Here is a 21,509-nt window from a genome sequence, read left to right on the forward strand (position 1 = left end):
TAGGAAAGGCCATATCCAGAAGAAAAGCCTGTGGCCTCCACCTGCCCAAGATCCATGGACAAACATCAATGACTGTAATGAACAGTGGAGCTCTCCCCATGCTTATCTCTCCTAGCCAAGGAGGGGTTGTACAGACAGGCAGACATAATTCCAGAATGAGGCCTTCATAGGACCCCCTGCCCTATGGCACAACCTGTTTCTTTTCTATTGATTGTGCTGTAGTTCAGTGCTCTCTCCTCACTGCCTGCTCCATGGGACTTCCTCTATGCCTGCAACCAGCTATCCCAGACCTGACTGCTGACTCAATATGGGCCCTCCTGGGGTGCAACAAGATAAATTCCCCCAACACAAGTATTTCCGGGCTCTGGGCAGGGGCCATGCCCTTGTGTGCCCCTCTGCAGCCCACACTTAGTGTCATTTCCCAGCCCACAAGACACGGGGGTGCAGTTCCAAATCTTCCCACCGCTGCTGTCTCCAAGCTCTGTAGGCCACAATGAATGCCTGATAATCTGACCCCTCGCCAGGGAAAGCGCCAGCCTTCCCAAACCCCAAATATCCAGAGCACCGCACCAGGTTCTCTCTCAGATCTGGGGTCATCGCTCCTCTTCTGGGGGATCACACTGGCTCCTAGCTGTGGTCTCCTCCTTTGGCTCTATGGCAGTTGGCCTCTGGTAAGTTCAGGGCCACACTCATGCCACCATCTTAAATTCTCTGCAGCTTTGTGCACTACCATGGCTCCAGCTTCTTCCTGCAGCTGCGCCCCGTGCTAAGGGATGGACTCGAGCTTCACTCTAGATGAGACAAAAACTAGGACAGTCAGGATCGTGGTAGACTGGAGCCACCATGCCAGAGCGCTGCAAAACTGCTGCCAACTACATTTCGAGATAGGCCGTGCCTCCCTCTGTTTCTCATACTTAATTTACCTTTTTTCACAGGAAAACTTGGTTACTCTCCACAGATGTCTTTCCCAGGGCCATCACATATGTTAGATCATGGGGGACAGTTGTCCACAACTACCTGCACCTGCTGGAAATCTGTCTACTCCCTCCTATTAGACTTATGCCAGGTAATTTCTCTCAGATGTGGGGCAGTCTAGAGCAGACCTTTGCCTCTTCAAGGTGACACCAGGTGAATGGTGTGGGAGCCTGGTTTCCTCTGGTTCACAGCAGGAAATTAGAAAGGACTCCACATGAGCAGATCCTTCAAAAGTTCCTAAGTCCACAACTGCTGCACCAATTTTGAATGTGGTTTGGAGTGTTTTACTCCATAAAAAAGCCCTTCTTTTACAGTCTACTCCAAATGGTCCGACTTGTTTGACCTTCCTGCTCTGTTGTGATCCTTTTTCTAACTGGCATCCTCTTGCAGGGGTAAACTTCCAGCACTCCATCAGAGTGAGTTGCCCCCTTCCCTTATGGCGGATGCTGCTCCTTCACCAGAATAAGAGTCCAAATCCCTTGCACAGCTCCCTGGATGCCAGAAAGCAGGGCTGAAACTCCACAAAGCAGGATCATCATTCTGGAGATACAACCCAGAAAGCCCCTTTTTGGAATAGTTTATTCCTCCTTTTATAATTAGCCTAAAGATCTCCTTGAGGGCTCTTGTACACCTGGTAAGGAAGTCCAAATATTTCTCAAGCACACACAAGTGTGCCTTCTGGGATTGATCAATGAGATTTCTTGCAAACTGATCATGGTTCTTACCCAGTAATTATCTAGGTTTTGCAGATGGAGATGTGTAGTCCAGTGACCCTTTTTAAGAGATGATTTCAAGCAGTTCCTGACATTTTGTTTATTAATCTCAGACTGGTCGGGCTAAAGTCTTGTGTCACTGAAACTTGTCCGGATGAGTGTGTGGAACTGGGTATTCCCTGACAAAGGAATCTGAGACAAAGATACAAAAGAGGGGGAAGCCTGTACTGAGAGCTACTTGTGTTCAATGAAATGCATTGAGAGATACTAATATAATTAGTGCATATTTTTTTTTATATGTATATTAAATCAAACACTTTCTAATGTAATAAGCTGGGCTGCACACAGGTGAACTTCACAGAGGTAGATAGAGAGCTACAGTAACTCACAAGCTACTGGTTGGAGATCCCTTCAGCTATTACACTAAACTGTCTGTAGTAACAACTCTGTCAAAGAATTAAGCCGGAAGATAGTATGGCTTGTATCCACACTTGAAAATAGAGTCTGTCTCCCTTCTTCCTTTCACACGAGCCTGGTCTACTTCAATAGACCTTAGGAATGTTCTACAAACTACATTCCTGCCTGGCAGGCTCTCTCTAACCTCCGTCTTGTGTACCATTCATGCACAGGTGTTCCAGATTGGATTAATGTCCTCATACATTGAAGTACCAAAGATACACACCATGTTCTCCCTAATCCATACACCCAACGTTATTAGTGCACACACACTTTCTATACATGTCCCCGTTAGCTTACCCATAGTCCTTTATCCTAGTTGTTCACAGAAAGCTGACCTTATGTTAAAAGGCAGTCACTCAAGATAGCAACTCATAGTTCAATTTTGACAAATCTTATAGTAGATGATCCTCCAGGAGGGAGTCTCCTACCACATAAGATCCTCATACCAGAGGTCAAAAAGTGAAAAACTGAGAGTTGCATGGGGTGTGTCAGAACTCCATTCAGAGGGCCACGCGGCACACAGAGGCTACTGGGCAAAAACATGGTGGTTGAGGCCTTTCACTCCTGATGTCACAGGCCAAACCTACTATACAACCTGAGCAACCGAGCCAAGTAGCCCTTCTGCAATTGAGTCTCAGTGGTAGAGGTGAATGAGCAGTCTAAGGCTTGCTCAGAGGGAGGTGTGGATATTGATTAGTGGGCATGGAATCACAACTCAGAGTGCACAGCAGCAGCAATAAATCAATGTCTAGCCAAATACTCACTTTTATAAACAAGGATTGGTAAATGCATTAGGTTCACCTATGTGATTAATAAGCTGTTTTTGTTGTAAGTTGTAGTTTGCTGAGTAATTGTACAATATAAGTTAAAGAAAGTCTGTTAAAGTGTTATGACTTGTTTATGTACAAAAAGGCAAAATTTCGTGCTGTTACTAGTGGTATAGTAGAGGTAACTAACAGCCCAATTTTGAAAAATGAAATGAGAGGGAAATAGAATTAATTGATGTAATAGCAATATTATGTGTTTAGAGGTGTTCTGACAATGTTTGGGCCCAGTGCCACTGCAGCATCATTGAAATCATGGCCCTAGTGCCTGCTAGATAACTGCGCTTGTGACTGCCTGTTTAGAAGTAGCATTTAGCAATATTCTGTGTTTTTTGGGGTCCCCAGAGCTTTAGGCCATGGTACCACTGCACCTGCTGCACCATTCAAATCAAGACCCTTTTAATTGCAAGATAATTGCAACTGTGTCTGGCTGTATAGTAGTAAAATATAGCAATATTAGGTGTTTAGTGGGGTGCCTAGTACTTTTGGTACGGGTGCTACTGCACCTGCTGCACCATTCAAATCTTGATCCTATTGCCTGCTAGATAACTGCACTTGGGACTGTCTTGTTTAATAGTAACATTTTGCAATATTCTGGGTTTAGTGGGGTCCATGAAGCTTTTGGCCCCAGTGCCACTGAATCTGATGCACCATTCAAATCAAGTCCCTTCTAACTGCAAGGTAACTGCAATTGTAACTGCCTGTTTAGTAATCATATCAACACTATTATGTGTGTAGAGGAGTTCTGACAACGTTTGGGCCCAGTGCTACTGCATCATTTAAATCAGGACCCTGTTGTCTGCAAGGTAACTGCACTTGTGGCTGCCTGTTTAGTAGTAAACTAGCTTAGCTCTTGTATATTAACTTTATTTTTAACATGCAATTTTCATTACAACATTTAGAATTTGATCATAATGACCAAATAGATTAAGTAGAAAACAATCGATCTGATAATGCCTACAAAGTGCAAAGAAAGGTACTGAGGCATGAATAGGAAATGCCACAAACATTCTAAGGCTAAAACATTTTTTTAAATCAACAAAGTAATAAAAAGCAAGCATTCCAGCATATTGTTAGAAGCTGTCTGCCTTTTCCGTGGGAAGAGATCTTATCTTGACAGTGACTGGGGCTTAAGCAGTGTGAACAGCTATAGAAAAAGTATTGTAAATGTTTGCGGCCAGTGGAAGTTAACAAAACAAAAATGTTCCACACAAAAGTGAATGAACACTTTAATTAATCCATGGGAACTAATAAGAGCCCCCTTTTAAGATACATTAAATACAAGAGATGTCACTAGCACAGTGCAAACACTATGCAGGTGAAACCTAAAAAGAGAATTTTTTTATTTTGAACTCTACTCATTCAGAAGAAGAGTACAACATTCACAAACAATAACACATTTCCCTTTGGGGTCAGGGCTCTAGTGTTCAGTGGCAAGTCCCTGTCTCACTCTCCTCACAATGTTATAGCGGTTATTCCCCATTCACTGGTGGCCACATCCAGGGAATGCTCAACCAGCAGGTGTATCTCAAGAGTCCACTTTGACTCTTAAAGTCAATACAAAAGTGTTTTAATGCCACAGTGCTTGCAACAGCGAGTCCCCCAGGGCCAGTAGCCTCAAACAAGTCTTATCCTCTCCAGCAGGCTGAAGCGTGCAGCGTCTTTGAGTGAGCCTCATCTGTGGGCACTCACAGTAGGTCCAGTCCTAATCAGATGAGTAAGCAGCAAGGGGACTCAGTGATTGCACTCGGCTGAGACAGGCTCGCCCTCGCTACTTCACGGTAGTGCTCTGGCAGCAATCAGAGGTGTTCCTGCACGCTTCTTGCATGGTAAGTTCCCACACTCCCAAAAGTCAGGGGGAGTGATTCCAATGCCCCGTCCTTGATCCTGAGCTATGATGGCGATGCTCCCTAAAGCATCCTCAGTCGTTCTCCGGGTTGGGTCAGTCACAGTTCTCATAGCTCCTGGTCATCTGCTGGTCACCACTGCACACAGCATATGGGCTCCAGCCCAATCCACATGGCACAAGTACTCTAGGCAGCCTTTCCTGGCATACGGGGTTTCCGCACAGCTGCCAGGCAAGGCTTTAGCCCTTACCGCATGGAAGTCTTTGCCACAATGACCCCTCCTGGCACACAGGAGCCCGTCTGGATGCTTGACAGATGGCAATTTATGGGGTCTCAAGCTCCCCTTCTTATAGTTCATTTCCAGACACCAAATGTGATTTAAGGTCCGGGTTTTTGAAGTTTTATGTTGGGGTTCTGCTTCTTTTGAAGTACATACTTCACCTCTCCCTCTTTAAAAGCTGTCTGCCACAGCAGGAGAGACTCTGAAGCTGATAGTCCCACAACACAGGCCATGGGAGTGGCTAGAGTTCACTACTGGATGTCAGCCACAGTGATATGTGCATTAAAAAAGGTTAATCTCGGGTTTTCGGCCCTACTCTTTATGATTCAGCCCCTTCTCCTTCCTAAGATTTCTGCAGGCCCTTTGCTTATGATCTTTAACTGACTCAAAAGGCACCCTTTTGAGTGTACTGGGGGAGCCTATGTCTCCCCTCCCCAGCATGTCCCACCCATCTTCCAGAAATGCAGCAATACACACATCTGTCTGGGGGGAGTCCTCTACCCCTCTACTTCCTTGTGTCTTCACCATGCAGGCCTAGGTCTTACAAAATGGAATCCATGGTCCTCCATGTAAAATACCATTGCAGGCACACTTCCACTCAGTGCACGTGCACAGCACACACAGGGCCAATCATGGTTACCTCCATGTACTGTGCCACCACATGCACACTCAGCATACACATTCACTCTGCTTGCACTACACAGTACTGTAGCCTTTCAGACACACATACATCCAGCACACACATTGCCCATGCCCACGCAAAAAACACTATGCACTTCACGCACTGTACTCCTCGCAGGTACATATCCACCCAGTACATGCACCAGGCACACTCTACATCCTGCATGAGGGTAGCGCTTTGGGTGCCCTCCTGGTACAACATGACCACAATCTGTGAGACAGGCCTATGTCATGGTGCACACGCATGATCATGTTTGCCTATGACTACAAAAATCAGCATTTGTATTCCAGACATCAGTACATTTGAGCACTCAGGGCTGGGGTGCACGTCCATTACCATGAAGAGAAGTTTTCTGTCCCAATAGTTTGAAACCCAATTTTCTAGCTTGCCTTTTTGTTGTGATTTTGGTATTCATAACATTCCATCAACCGTTGTTTTATGGGGCTAAATATCTAAATATAAAATATATTGTTTACATTATCTACTGCAAGGGCAAACCTTTTGTTTCCCATATCCTTTATGTAGCTCCCAGAAGTGGTTCATTGATATAGTACGATGTTGTTGGACCTGGCCCTCTCTGCAGGGTCAACCCCAAACGTTTTGACTTCACCCCTCCAGATTTGCTGAATTAATTTCTGTTTGCTTTAGGACTGTGCGCACTTTACCGCTGCTAACCAGTCTTAAAGTGAATATGCTCTTTCTATCTATCCTGCCATTACGCATCCTTCTCCCTTTGGAATTTCATGTTGGAACCTATTGAATCACACAGCGTCTTCTACCAAAATATCTACAACTTTACGCGACGCCTTTGTTTTCTACCAGAAGCACTACCCCCTAATTAATTACCTATGTCCTGATGATGACCTGAAATTAGCCAGGTTGAAACGCCGTTGACTACACAGCCTAGAACTCAGGCACTTCTGTGGTCAACTAAACCATCTAAATAATTTTGTACATAATTGTATATATCTGCTTATTTTGTTGACCACTATAATTCTTTTCAATTTGCGCCGCTCATGCTGTTTTTTGCACCTTTGTGTCACAGCGCTGTTCACAATTCACTAGCACGTTCAGTGCCCACCTTGTGTGTTATGGTCATTGTACAAATATATGTACTGTAGTGCTTCTTAACTACTTACAGAATTGTATAAACACTTTAATCTTTCTACCCTTACCTCATGCTGTGGTCTCCCTTCCTTTTCCCCACTCCTTTGTGATTTATCTCACCTTGTAAATTGTCCTTTTTTTTAAATACCTTCCAGTTGAGACGTTGTTTTTTGTTGCATATTACGCCCGGTCTCACCTGGGTTAACGGGCCCCACTCCTGTTTATTGCTACTTTATGTCTATATCACAGCATGTAGATGTGTTTCTCTTTGCATCTTTTTATTTATGTGCCTTCTTCTCCACAGTGTGCCTGTCTGTGTATGAGAAAGAAGGGAATGATTGGTGTCTACATGTATGTTTTCCCTGTTCCCTCTTCTGTGTGTATGTGACTATATGTCAGAGTGCCTAAGTACCAGACTGTGAAAGTTTCCTATCTCTCTTTTTATCAATGCATATGTGTGCCTGTCTATGTGTGAATTCTCGCCTGAATGTCCTCCTCTGTGTTTCCCTGGTGGCAAAACTGTGTGCCTGTCTGTGCGTCTCTGTGCCTACCTGTGCACTAAATGTGTTTCTGTGTGTCTGCTGTGTTTACCACAAGTTGTTGTATCACACACTCCGCGGTATTCAAATTACACCAGTCTGTTTACTTGATAATATGTTCATGGGCATGCGCTGAGGTATCGTCCCCTAAACCCAGGCGTGTCAAAATAATTATGGTTGCACCTCCCCACTGGGAGGTGTCCTTCAGTGCGCACAGCCAAAGGTCCAAAAATGACCAATTTCACTCAACTAATCCAAAGTAATCCAAAATTGCAGTGAATACTCCCTTTTAATGTACTGTGCAATAATTTACACTCCTTATTTTCATGAGGTCATTGCATTGTTTTCATAAATCCATTAATGGATATCCATGATGTTTTTAGCTCATTATATTAGCCCCAATGCATTTCGGGCAGTAATACCGCCCTTCTTCAGGGGGTAAATTCCAAGAGAAACAAGAGAGACGAAATGAGACGACAAGGTTCCTGCAAGTGGTTAATGTGAATGACCGTGTGAGCGATCGTAAAAAAAACGGGTATACAAACAGTCCAGTTTTGATGGAGTGAAAGCCAAGATGGCTGGTGGGGTGAAAAAACACGTGCTAAAACTGCCGAGTGAGAGGTCGAAAAAAGAACGGGTGTACAAGCAGTCCAGTTAGATGGAGTGAAAGCCAAGATGTTGGGTTGGGTGAAGAAATACATGCTGAAACCAGTGATGCGTGGAACAAAAAAACGAGTGACAGAACTTAAAACAAGTGCCCCAATGAAAAAAAAAACGTATTATGAACATGATGTGTAAATCAAAGGAAACGTGCCGTTGTAGCCGAGATTACGGCATGCTGCGGATGCGCGTTAGTGCCAATAAATTGATTTACCAATCGTGACGGTCTACAAGTTAAAACAACAACATATCATAGGAAAATGTGTCATCATGCCAGCAATAATAACGTGTTGCCGATGCGCTTGAAGGCCAGATACGCTGGTTTATATGTGACGCTGTTAGCGTAAAAAAGAAGAAATCTAAAGTGCTGCAAGTTACCTGGGTTGCGGGTTAGTCTAACGCACTCAACCGATGGTTGGACTCGAACTAAGACGCCTAATAACTGACGCCATATGTACCCGTAGTAATAAAAAGCGAAAAGGGTACAGCCAAGGTGAAAGTGAAACGGATAGAAAGTGAAAGAATCCCAATACCTGAAAATGGTTGCCATCTTCAAAAGGAGAGAAACAATGTAAAAAAAATCTTACATGAATAAGTGTAGAAAAGACCGAATCTGCATGTTAAAAGAAATTTTGTGTTTACTGCAGCTCTGTAAATTGGTAAATATCGTGTCACGCTCTGAAAACTGAGAAGATGTGTGCAACGCTGAGGCACAGTGAAGACATATAATGCAATTGTATCGGGGAATTTTGCAAACTGCAGTATGCCGTAGAGCCCCTTTGAAAAAGGGCAGGAATGTTCTAGGTATTGTTCTTGTTCTTGTACAGACATAACATTATAACTAATACATGGTTTTGCCTACACAGATCTAATTTGCAATCAGTCCTGATACCTCGATCTGCAGTTACCTGTATATACATTATTTAGGTTCAATTTATAGTAACAAGATGTTTTAACCGCACTTGATCTAACACTCCTATCAACTCACAATTGATAATACGTATAATTATATACAGTACTTGTATTAATCATTAAGACAATTATTAGCAGCGTAACTGGTTACATTAAAATGCTTGTGCAAGAGTATAATAAAAGATTTGTAGAACCTTGAATATGGATAGAAGGCTCATGTAATAACAGTTTACTTCAAGGTGAGAGAAAAAAAAACATTGTTGTAGACCGTTAAACACCAGTCCTGAATCTTAACAGTCTAATAACCTAGTATTGCATACCTTAAATATGATGCTTGATTAAAATACTGTTAGGGTAGGCATAAAATCCATCTAAAATTTCATCAGTTAAAAGAGTGACAATATATGCACTGAATTAGTCACCATCTTTGGGGGGCCTTTTTAAAAAAGCTTGTCGAGTACACCACAGAGAAAATAAAAAGCCAGCCACCGAGTAAACTATGGGGAGGCTAGCGTTGTATTTCAATAGCCTGAAGGCCTCTGAGCATTGCCTGGTTCCTAGGTTTCTACATATCTGAACCAGCCATCGATTTCTTGCTTTTTTATAGCCAGTACAGACCAAGAACACATAGCTTTCAGATTCTTCTGCACAGTTGCATGCCGGGCAACCCAACATTTGTTGGCCCACCCATTTGTTCATAAAGGCACGCAGTGGCAGTACCCTGTGCCTGAACTGTAAATAGAGCTTTCTTGCAGCAGCCAGCTTGATATCATTAAGTGCCAGCTCTAATGTGTACTGGTCTTTGATTTCCATAAACGCCGCAGTAAGTTTCCCCATTGAGTGGTCCCCCTGGAGCTGGGTCAGTTTAGTCTCCCAATATCGACCCTTTAGCTCTTCCCTTGAGACTGTAGGGCATTGCATGATTATCCCAAAGATTACCCCGACCCATTAGTGTAAGGGTATTCCTGACATAAGTAAACCACGGTAGTCTCCGTGCCCCTGGTAGATTCAACACCTCTCTGAGTTCTTTCCTATACTCAAGCAATTCTGGAGTAACCCACAGGCGCCTCCAGAATAAAAGGGGTCTCAGAGATGCTTCATCCGCAATTATCCTAACACCCAGGTCTAAGCGTAGTGGAATAAGTGAAGTACTGCAAGGAAGACCAAACAACTGTCTAAGAAAAAGATTTTCTGTTTGTGTTAGGCTATCGGTGAGGTCATGCCCCCAAATTTCAGCTCCATATAGGGCACTAACTCTAGCTTGAGCCCTGTATATCTCTACCGCTGGGCCCACGGGTTTGTGGCTAGAGTTGCGAAACACCTTGGACAAACCCCCTGTTGTTTGCACTAACTTCATACTTGTTTTATTGACCTGTGCTCCCCAGTCCATTTTTTCAGAAATAGTAATACCGAGGTAATCAAAGATAGATACCCTCTCTAATGGTCTACCTACTAGACATGGGTTTGGCTGGGTACTTTTTGTTGTGTTAAATACCATAAATTCGTTTTTTTGCAGATTAATCTCTTGCCCCCTTTCTTTACAGAAGGCATCACATTTATTTAGGGCCCTCTGTATGCCCATTGGGCTTTTAGAAAATAACAGGGTATCGTCGGCGAACATCATGGCCGGGATATTACGTGCTGCCAACTTCGGTGCATCTAGATCTTTCTCAGAGTTTAAAAAGTCGACTAGCCCATTGATAAAAAGACTTAAAAGAGTTGGGGCGAGGACACACCCCTGGCGCACTCCTCTGTCTAGGTGTAGTGAGTTCCCCAAGTTTGCCAAATCTTATCTGTGCATAATTTCCTTCGTGCAACCGTTTTATTACTTGACACAAATATGGTGGAACCCCCATCTCCAGCACGACTGCCCACAACTTTTCTCTTGGGACCAGGTCGAATGCAGATTTCAGGTCTACAAAAATTAAATAGAGGCTGCCACTCTCTATACACACGGTCTTCCAGTGTAATGATTGTAGCCTGAAAATCTGGTCTAGGGTGGACATTTTTTCTCTAAACCCTGCTTGGAATGGGCTAAGGATTTTATGTTCCTCCGTCCAGGTCTGCAAACGATATAACAATATGCGTGCAAAGATTTTTTGACTGATGTCAATAAGGCTTATGGGCCCTATAATTTGTGGGCAGCTTCGGGGAGCCCTTTTTAAAAATTGGGATTATTTCAGCCCCGCCCCAACTTGTGGTGATTGCCATACCTTGCATAACAGCATTGAATAAAACCCCAAAATACGGGGCCCAAATGGTTGGTTCACTTTGGAACAAATCCCCGGGGATCTTGTCAAGCCCTGGCGCCTTGCCAGACACAATTTGGCTTAGGGCACCAGATACCTCTGTGAGAGTTATCATTGGGGTATTATCTACCATTCTAGGGGTGTTTTTGTTTGCATTAGAGTAGTCTGCCTGCAAATGGTGACATGTTTCATTCGTTGCACTAGCCCCTGGCTTAGCTCTTGAGTAGAGGGATTCAAAATGATCCCTCCACATATTTGCCCCTAGGTTTGGCTCTTTTGCCGATTTACCTTCAGTGCTACCTGTGTTCACCACATTCCAAAAGGTCTTCATGTCACGGGTTCCCAGAGAGCTTCTGAGGGTTTCCCACTTTTCACTTTCCCACAGTTTTTTTGCCTCCACCGTACTTGTACGATAGGCCGTTCTACAGATTTTAATCAATGGTCTATTTTTGGCTTTAATGGGAGAGGCCAAAGCTTTTTTGGCCTTTCGGCAGTTTCCATTAAACCATGGATGATGGTGTATTCTTTTATTACTAGGCTTTTTTATTGGAAAGAAAAAGTCAGCCAGAGTGGCTGTTAACTTTGTATGGTTCAGGGCAACCTTTGATAGTTCAAATTGGGTATTATTAGCCGAGACAGATTGAATAGAGTCCATAAGAAACAAGATGACATTTAGATACAGGGCGCTTAGCTTTTCTTGAGATTTACTCAGGTCCGCCCATCGGACTCTCCTCCTATAGTTAGAAATAATCAATCTGCCATCAGCAGGTAAAGCCAAGTTGTTGGTGCTCTCAGGGGTTGATATGAGTAGTTCTAAAACTAGCACATTATGGTCACTATTGAGACGCGGCACAATCTTAAAATCAGCAACCCTATACCATGAGGTTATACTGACCAAAATATAATCAATTAGCGTATCTTGGCCAATTCTATTAAAAGTATGCTTACCAGGGGTGTCAGACTTAGTTCTACTGTTACAAGCTCTAAATTAATGTTTTAGTGCCAAGGAATTCATCTGAAGTACCAAGGGAGTCCATGCTTTTACTAAGGGACAGATTGAGTCTGGTACAGCCCAATGCAGTTCTTCTTCACATGGGGTGTCCCTATTCATGCCCTGTAGGGGCTCATACTGACAGTTAAAATCCCCCCCTACAATCAGCAGGTAGTTATCAGGAATGTTAGCAAGGAATGTCGTTAGCTCGTCAAGGGTCTTCAACTCTTGACTGCGGCTAACTGGTCTGGAATAGACGTTTATTAGGGCAACAGTGGTCCTTGGAGGGAAATTAAGGAGGACACACAGTATGTCATTTGAAGCTGTTTCTAGCTGAGTGGATGTACAACCCAGGTGTGTCCCTACCCAAGTGCTCAGGCCCCCAATGGCCTCCCCTTTCCTCCTGATGTCGCTGGAATGGTATATATGGCATAACCTAGTTTAAGTAGATCCCCCCTTGCCCAAGTTTCTTGGAACATACAAATGTCATGTTGTTCAATAAAACTCCCCCAGTCAGGACTATCCAACTTGGGGGCAAGGCCGGCCACGTTCCAAGAGATAACTCGCAGCCTGGGGACGGGGGGGGGGCATAATCTCACCTATACACAAACCTAACTTCTGAGAGGACCCACAGTTGGAGACGTGCGGTTGGCTATTAGTTATTACCCCTCCGGGATCTAGCTTATTACCTCCTTCTGTCACTTTCTGCCTCCCACTGGACTCACCCTCTTCTACTATCATACTATTCTATGGTCACCCCTACTTGGTGTTTATTATCCTTTGCCCTACACCCCTTAAATACATGTCAATCCACTTCTTCAAGGCCCCAAACCTATTAGTTGTGGGAATGGAGAAGAGTGGTTGCCTCGGCAGTTGGAATCCCAATATATCTGTTTGGTAGTTTCGATTTAGGGGCCTCCCCTCCCATCCAATTCCACGATACTGTGGGCCTTGTGGGGGGTAAAAATAACCCAGCAGGACAGCTCTTATTGTCCCTTCCTGTCGCCAGTCGTCCCTTGTTAGGATTGCCCGGGCGACTGATGGATTTCTGAAATTAATGACTACACAGTCTCTCCGTGAAGCCTTGGGTCTCCAGCCCACCCAACCTACTTGGCGGGTTGTTAAAATTTGTCCAGCGTCCTCGTGGCAGAATTGTTTGTTATTAACTAACCAAAATAAACATTTAGTTTTTAGGTCCTGGTGTGATTCCTTTTGCCCCCTCCCAAGCTCGGGGATGCCTGACAAGAGGACAACATAGGGGGTTGATGCTGGCGGTAGATTACTGCACGATGGTGGACTATTTTCTTTGAGGGTTTTAGAATTTTTAGTGGAACCTACCCTCTTCCATTGTCGGCAATCTTGCTGTGGGCCACTGTTCTGTGGGGGGGGGGGGGCGGATGTTGGTTTTGCCCTGTATAGGGGGCTATTCTGAGATAGGGTTGGGGCAGCCTTATTTATATTGCGTGTAGCCTGTATTACTTGACCGCTACCAGTCCTTCCCTTCCGTTGGTGGCCCTTCCCTAGTCTCTAGCAGTGTCGTCAACTTGCCAATCCTATCTATCAACATTTTGACTTCATCCTTTACAATGGCCCTTAATTGAAAATGTAAATCCACCACTAAATCTGTAACCCATGCTGGTTGTTCCTTTTTCCTTTCAGATCTGATGGAAAGACACCCTTCCCTGCTATCTTTATCGTCCATAGGTTCTTCTATTACTTTCTTCTTTTTTGTTCCTGTTTTGATAGGAGGTTTAGGTTTTCCCCTCTTCAGGGGAATCGCCTCTGTTTGTGTTTCAGCATTAGGCACATCATTGGTGGAAATCAGGGCCCTAGGGGTATAACTAGGGAATGGACCGGAGGCTTCTGAAGCTTGTGATGTTTTGAGATCTATCAGGGGAGGGTCCAAATTTGGAGCGAGTGATAGACGTCTCTTAGTCCGCTCATTTTCAGTTGCCACCACTCCTATTGCTCTCTTTAGCATCCTATCGATAGCGGTGGGTTGGAGTTTAGGTTTTGGAATCAATGGAACTGGTTGTTTTTTATCCATACAGTTTCGCTTGCCCATTTTTTTGGGATTATTCCAATTGATTAATTGCTACCGTTACTATGGATCACAGTCAATGCTCCAAAGAGATAATCCAGTAAAACCCCAACTTGTATCTTTGGCCGTATGTCAATTGGTCCCGAAGTAGTTCAAATACAGCCCAGTGAGACGAATATGTGCACCAGTACGAAAACGATTAACAAATCACTAACCTGAAACCAAATGGTGTCCTACTTGCGTGGTTACTTAAAAGCATTGCAATAAATATACAAAAATAATACATGTTTACATGGTATGTTAAAAATCAGCGATAAAAGCTTTCAATTCCAAATGTATTTTTTGGTTTTGTTTTTTAAAATATGATCAATAAAAGGAAATCGGATAGTCGCAACGTTAAAGTTAAGGATGTTATTGCACAAACACATTTCAATTTGTATTTCTACCAGTGAATGACCGATCCGCCCCTGACAGCCTGAGAATTAATATTACATAACCATTAAATTCAATAGTAACATCTGCATTTACATGATAAAACATATATTCATTGTGAATCATAATTAAAATTCAAATGGTAAAAATCTTCAGAGTCCAGTGGGGGTCGCAGTTTTAAGCCTGAAAGACCATTCAAGGGAAGTATTACTGTTCATTTCGATAAAGGTCAATGGGCCTGCCCCTAATAGTATTTTGGGGGCACTATATTGTTCCTAGAGAGCGATATGACCTTTAAATTGTCTCTTGTATGAACTATACTGGGTGATTTACGTGTTCTTTAATCTTTGCTTCACTTTTCGCAGAAATTTGACAAAACAAAGGTTTAACTGGGGGTCCCACGGACCAAAACAGGCTAGGATTGCCTGTCTTCTTGTTCGTATTCCTCTTTGGTTGAAAGCCTTCGTTAACAGTTGTTTCCTTTCTGCCATTACTGTATTACAGTAGCAAACCAAATGCAGCATGTCCTCTTTACAACTCCCACAAAGGCGACAAGTGACAGGTAGATTACCGCTTAGCCAAGGTGCCATGTGTTCTTTGACTGGTAATAACCCCAGCCGGCATCATAAAAACTGCAGCGTTATAAAAACTGGGTATCCAGTGGCGAAGTAATCTTGTGGTGCGACAGAGTTATAATTATTTAATGTCATCCACCCATGTGCCCTTTGTGCTAATGTGGCTTTGTCTTGTGTAGCTGATTGAATTTTAAGAGACTTCTTTATCAAACGCAGGACTGTAGGTCAATAGACATTTCCCAAAGCTGGTCAAGGCCTGTCAGAGCAAGTGATTCTTGTAGATACTCTCTACTCTGTGATATGTCACGATGCTGTAGTTCGTCCCACAACATGTGGTTCAGTGTGATCGATTCAGCTTTCCTGATTCTGTTCCAGCAAATTATGTATGTGCAGCGTCTGGTAAGGGACTGCTTGACCAGTCCACATTCTAGCCTTATCTGGGAGGTGTAACTTGGTAAGGAGAATATAATTCTGTAGGCTTGGGAGACAGCATTATCCAGAGTGATTGCATCCAGCCCTCTTAAAGCCTCACATCCATATGAGATTGTTGGAAGCAGTTTTGCTCTTACAACTTCCAGTGATGGGTTCATGAGAGGCCCAGCTACCTTTTTCTTCAAGTTTGCTACCTTTTTCTTCAAGTTGTTGGACCTGGCTTTTTCAGCGGGTTTACCCCCAGACTTTTTGCTTTTTGGCCTCTTGTTTTTTACCCTGTTTTTCTTGGTGTGAGGACTCTGTGCACTTTGCCACTACTAATCGGTGCTAAAGTGCATATGCTCTCTGTGTAAATTTTTACTATGGATTGGTGTTTCCATGATTGGCTTATTCGATTTACTACTAAGTCCCCAGTACAGTGCACTGTGTGTGCCCAGGGCCTGTAAATCAAATGTTGTAGTGGGCCTGCAGCACTGATTGTGCCATCCACACAAGCAGCCTTTCAATGGGTTCCCAGACCTGCCACCACAGTGTCTGTGCACAGTTTTTACTGCCATGTTGACCTGGCAAGTGCACCCACTTGCTAGACCCTAACCTTCCCTTTTATTATGTGAGTCACCCCTAAGGTAGGCCCCAGGTACCCTGTGGGCAGGGTGCAGTGTATGTGAAAGGTCGGACATGTCTTGGTGTGTGTGACATGTCCTGATAGCAAACTACAGTGTAATTTGTTTTTCACTATTGAAAGGCTATATGTCCCATAAGATAGAATGGGGAATACTTTGTAAAGTCTTAGAAGTATTTCAATGGGGACAAGATAGAAAGATGGAGCTTAGTATGCCTGAACTCAGAATATAAAAATGCATCTTTTAGTAAAGATGATTTTTAAATTGTATGTTTGAAAATCCCACTTTTAGAAAGTGGGTATTTTCTTGTTGGCCATCCTGTGTGCCTCTGCTTGTTTGCGGATTGACTGTCTGGCTTTGGAGTGAGAGGGGCTGGGGATGTGCATTCTCTTCATACAGCCACTGTGGGGGGGATGAGGTGTGTCCTGCCTTTCCTGGATGAGTCAGGGCTGGACTGAATAGACCTGGGCTGCATTTAGAGTAGGGGAGGAGATTTCCTTGCACCTGAATAGGCCTGATCTGCCTTACATAATGCAGTATTCACCTACTGCCAGGAAGCTGGCCCACAGATGACACAACTAGTTTGGACTGAGCACAGAGCCTCTCTGCCATAAGAGAACAAAGAGAAATTGAGTATAAATATAAGGGCCCAGACCCCTGAAATTTAGAATACTTCTGGACTCTAGAGGAACCTCTGCCAAGGAGAAAAGCTGGGAAAGCTGAAGGAGAAGTAATGCCCCTTTGCAGTGTGCTCTCTGGGGTTGGCCTACAGTGGCTGTTTCTGCCAAGGAGAGAAATTGTGTGTGTATCCTGCTTGAAGAAGATCTCCAAGGGCTTGAAGTAGAGCTTGCCTCCTGTTCTGAAGTCTCAGAGACACAAAGGCTTCCCCACCAGCTCCCCTGAGCTCCATTGCTGGAAGTTCCTACCTGCCAAGAGGTGCCTGTTCCTGTGTTGGGCCTGTGGGGGTTGTCCTGCTGCTGGGAGCTGAAAAAACTTAAAGCAACTAAAAAAGTGTGACGCATCAGCACCTGTTTCCGACACAAGACCTCTGTGCAAGGAGAATTTCCATGCATCGCCGCTGTGCCGCTGAAGATACTGACGCAGTGCCTGCCCCTGGCTGGAGAAACCACCACACACCGAGTCTCGTGCACCACTCTTCGAAGTCCGAGATCACCGCACTGGACTGACTCCGATGCAGGCCTTGCGGTGAAGTTGCAAGAACCGATGTATCGTGGGTCCGCGGCTGGAGAGATCGACACAGAGCAGTTGCCTCCACCGCATTGAGAGCAGATGCCTCCCCGAATCCCCACGCATCGCACCAAGGTGCTAAGTCCACAACACTCCTGGGACTGCAAAAACAAACCAACGCATCACCTCCCAGCACAGTAAGAAACCGACGCATCACCTCCTCTTCAGTATGAAACCGATGCATCACCACCCCTACATGGCAGTAAGGAACCAAAGCATCACCTCCCCTGGAGCAAGGAACCAACACATCACCTTCCGTGCAGCTGTTTTTGCTTATGATTTTGATGCATCCAAGGTACTTTGTGTTGAAAGGGTCGGATCTATGGTTTGCTTTGGACAGAACGGATTTTACCTTTTGGAAGTCATATCTTGATAACTGTATGTTGGGTTTTTATTGTTTTGGTCTTGTCTGGTTTAGATAAAGATTACTTATTTTTCTAAACTTGTGTTGTGTCCATTTGTGGTGTTTTCACTGTATTACCGTATGTATGCACAAATGCTTTACACGCTACCTCTGAGATAAGCCTGTCTGCTTGTGCCAAGCTACCAAGGGGGTGAGCATAACTCCCTTGCCCTGACTAGAAGCAATTGTCCCTACTTGGACAAAGATGCAAACCATTGCCAACAAGAGACCCCCATTTCTAACACTAATAGTATGCGACAATTGTTTACTAACAAGCTGTGTTAGAGCCACTTGTAAAGCACTCATTCTGCCATTTGTATGGCCTTAAAGCATCAACATTGTGTCCTTCGTAACAATGTGCCGCCTTGAGGTCCCAGGATGCTTGTTTCTGGTCCCGGGAGGACCTGGCTTGGCAGTTCAGACTAGACTTTTCCCATGGAGAATAGGGTCAAGACTGATTTGCATATGGCGGGGTCTGAACTGAGGTGGCATGGGGAGCAAAAGAATGATGGATATAACCTAGATCTTTTGACTGGTGGTGAATGTTTGATTCATTCAGCATTCTATCCATCATTTGTTTGCTTAGCCTTGTGGCTCTTAGGAATTGATGTCTGTCACTGTGTGCAAAACTGGGCAATATTTGATGCTGCTTCTGGCAGCTTTGCAGGAATGGCACTGATTAATTTATAGTTAGGTTTTTGTAAAGAGCTATGTATCACCAAACAAGTGCACTGGTTTTCTGCCAGTTTATCCAGTGGTTAGTAGCATTGATTATTTGGCCCTTTGTGAGTAGAGTTCATTCAAACCAATCGGATTAATTTTGTGGTTGTCAACCTTATGCCCCTTTTACCTCTGAATCTCATCAAACATTTATAGATGATATTAACCAATTGAACTTCGAAATGACAAATATTTTGCAAAAAGTATGCACTACTTGATGCAAGGTTTATTAAAGCTTCCTTGGAGAGAACCCCCAAACTCCCCTGTAAAGTTGTTGTTTAGTCGAATTATGCTTTAACAAATGCTACTGGCCCAATGTACTTTACAATTCACCATTATCTATCAACATTACTATGGGAGACCCCCCCACCCCAAGTCCCTCTATCAAAATGTCTTCACAGCCTACTTAAGTGGACAATGTTACTAGTCCTGTGTACTTAAAAATGCACCATTATTACAAACTTTAAAAAGCAGAAAATGAGTAGGTAAACCCCTACTGCACCATCCATGTACAATCTTACGAATCCTATCCAATTAATATATTATTGTCTAAACAATGTTTTTCAATCGAAACAAGTATTGACCAATGCAACTAGCCAGTGGGTTTACTACAAATGTATAATTTGCCACAGATGTTCCTAAATATTATTTTGGCAAGAACCCTCAAAATTGTATTTCATATTGTAGTCACAGCTCACCCAGTTTTAACCAATGTTATTGACAAAATGTGGATTATAATGCAGCAATTTCCACAAATCTTAAAACGGCAGTCCCATGGTATTAGTGAAAATCACAATTTGTAAAGGTGTGCCACTTTTGTTTGGTGCCTGGACTTATTATTCCCCCCGTCCTGCATCACCTCTGATTATTGGGAAACTCCTGCTAAGGGCTCTGGATTATTATTTTTTTTTTATTTTTTTTTTTTGAAAAACCTTTATTACAATTTCAGAGAGATACAAGTATGGGCCTACAACCAATAGGCCGGCCGCTAAAATGCAGTGTGACCCTAGGTACAACTGGAACATTCACGTCGATGAAGCCATAAAAGGGGGTCACTGGAGTGTAAATCCTTGCCGTCGGCCGCAGTTGCAGTCCATGAACAAACAAAGGTTTCATATTTTTAAGAAACGAAAAACAACAAACACACAAGGCAAGGAATTTTAGAGCAGTAGCATGTGCCCATCGTATCGAGGGAGTAAACCAACCCGGGTAAACAGAGGGGGAGGGGGGCAAGGCCGAAGAAACCAAACTCGCATGTCGCAGGAGCGTACAGGAATGCGCGGGCTAGGGCGACAGCGCGGCATCTATCTCACGCGTCTGAGGCGGGGCACATATATCCCCGCGATAGGAGTTCCAAGGACCCCACACCTTACTCCACTTGCCAGGCTTGCCTCTCGCCACGTACACCGTTTTCTCTCTGAACATACACCAGTCCATGTGTTCTTTCCACTCGCTGACCGTGGGCGGCCTCTGGGAGCCCCACAATTGTGCAATGTCACGCTTCGCTACCATATAGCCCAGAGTCACCCACTGCATCTGCGTCGCATTGTAATCAGTAGGCTCCCAGATATTCAACAGACATCGCCGTGCCTCCGGCAACAAGGCCACATGCGTGACTTCTTCTAACACAGCATGCACTCTGCACCAAAACCGAGTCACCTCCGGACATTCCCACAGGATATGGAGGAAACTCCCCAGTAGCCCACAGCCTCGCTTACACAACCCCTCCACCGAATATCCCATACGCATCAAACCAGGCCCCGTGACGTACACTCTGTGGAGTATTTTAAGCTGGACGAACCGCAATCGGGCCGGGATAGCCACCTCTTTCGGGGAGGCCACCGCTGACACCCAATCCTCGTCGTCCAGCTCCAAACCGTCGGCAATCCAAGTCTCCCGCAATGAGGCCAGCAAACCCACCCGATCATTAATAAGCTTCTTGTAAATCAGCGAAATGGTGCTATCCGGCACATGGCCGTCCAAGACCCTGTCCTCCAACGGGGAATTCTCCGGAATAGCCGCCGGGGCCGGAAACACGGAGCACAGGGCATGATGAACCTGAGCATACCGATAGTATTCCCTATCATTCAACTGATATTCAGTTTTCAGCATGTCGAACGTCTTGAATTTCCCCTTCGTCCAGAGATCCCCTACCGTGCTGATACCAATCGTATCCCACTTCTCAAAGCCTTTCGTAGTATACAGATAGCCCAAGCGCTGAGATGTATACAGTGGTGTAGCCCGAGTCAAGCGATCCCTCCAACCCATCGCCGCATTTGCTGCATGCCACACCTGTACCGCGACCCGCGTCAGGCCCGTCAACCGCGCATCGAGGGACCCCGAGTATAATGCTCGATTATAGTCACCGCCCGGCAATAGCAATTTGTCCATCTCAAAAGCCGGGTTCAAAGCAGGGCCATACATCCCGTGATTGACGGGAGCCAACTGGGAGGCCCAGTAGTATCGCTTAATGTCCGGGAGGGCGACCCCCCATCGTACCATGGCAGGGTTAGTTTGGCAAGAGCAATCCGCGGCCGCCCATCCCAAAACAATCGACGCTGGAGACACTCCACCTCCCGAAAATAACGGGCCGGCACCAGGTCCATGGTGTTCTGTAGGGCGTACAAAAAGCGTGGCAGCGACATCATTTTGAACAACGCTGCCCGGCCAAGTGGCGAAAGCGGCAGCCGCCGCCAACCCGCCACATCCGCCCTTAGGCGCTGGAGGGGGGGGAGAAGATTCCGTTCGTAGCGGGCCACTGGGTCCAGTGTTATAAAAATACCCAAATAAGTGAATC

At 44.7% G+C, this 21,509-nt stretch overlaps 1 protein-coding gene and 1 long non-coding RNA gene across 2 annotated transcripts in view; one reads left to right on the plus strand and one right to left on the minus strand.

Moving 5' to 3' along the window:
- Positions 1-8,527, minus strand: part of LOC146834869 (uncharacterized) — a 110,508-nt gene extending 101,981 nt beyond the window's left edge. Inside the window, exon 1 of the long non-coding RNA XR_014960664.1 lies at positions 8,465-8,527. This is a non-coding gene — a long non-coding RNA (uncharacterized LOC146834869). The remainder of the gene's footprint in view (positions 1-8,464) is intronic.
- LOC146834868 (FRAS1-related extracellular matrix protein 1-like) overlaps positions 1-21,509 on the plus strand; it is a 991,143-nt gene that overhangs the window by 603,977 nt on the left and 365,657 nt on the right. The window lies entirely within an intron of this gene.

The sequence above is a fragment of the Triturus cristatus genome, chromosome 4_2 (assembly GCF_964204655.1).
Source record: "Triturus cristatus chromosome 4_2, aTriCri1.1, whole genome shotgun sequence".
Lineage (NCBI taxonomy): Eukaryota > Metazoa > Chordata > Amphibia > Caudata > Salamandridae > Triturus > Triturus cristatus.